Here is a 297-nt window from a genome sequence, read left to right on the forward strand (position 1 = left end):
CGGCCCGTTTGGGCTCCACCACCCTGCCGTCCACCTTGTGCGGCCGCGCGTTCATGGCAGCATCGACCTCCTCCACCGAGGAGTAGGTGACGAAGCCAAAGCCCCGCGAGCGCTTCGTGTTGGGGTCCCGCATCACCTGGGGACAGCGGGGACACCTCAGGGACAGGACAGGGACACGGGGACGGACACAGGGACACGGGGACAGACACAGGGACACGGGGACAGACACAGGGACGTGGGGACAGACACAGGGACACAGGGACAGACACAGGGACAGACACAGGGGCACGGGGACCG

This window comes from Geospiza fortis, unplaced genomic scaffold, assembly GCF_000277835.1.
Source record: "Geospiza fortis unplaced genomic scaffold, GeoFor_1.0 scaffold22, whole genome shotgun sequence".
Classification (NCBI taxonomy): Eukaryota; Metazoa; Chordata; class Aves; order Passeriformes; family Thraupidae; genus Geospiza; species Geospiza fortis.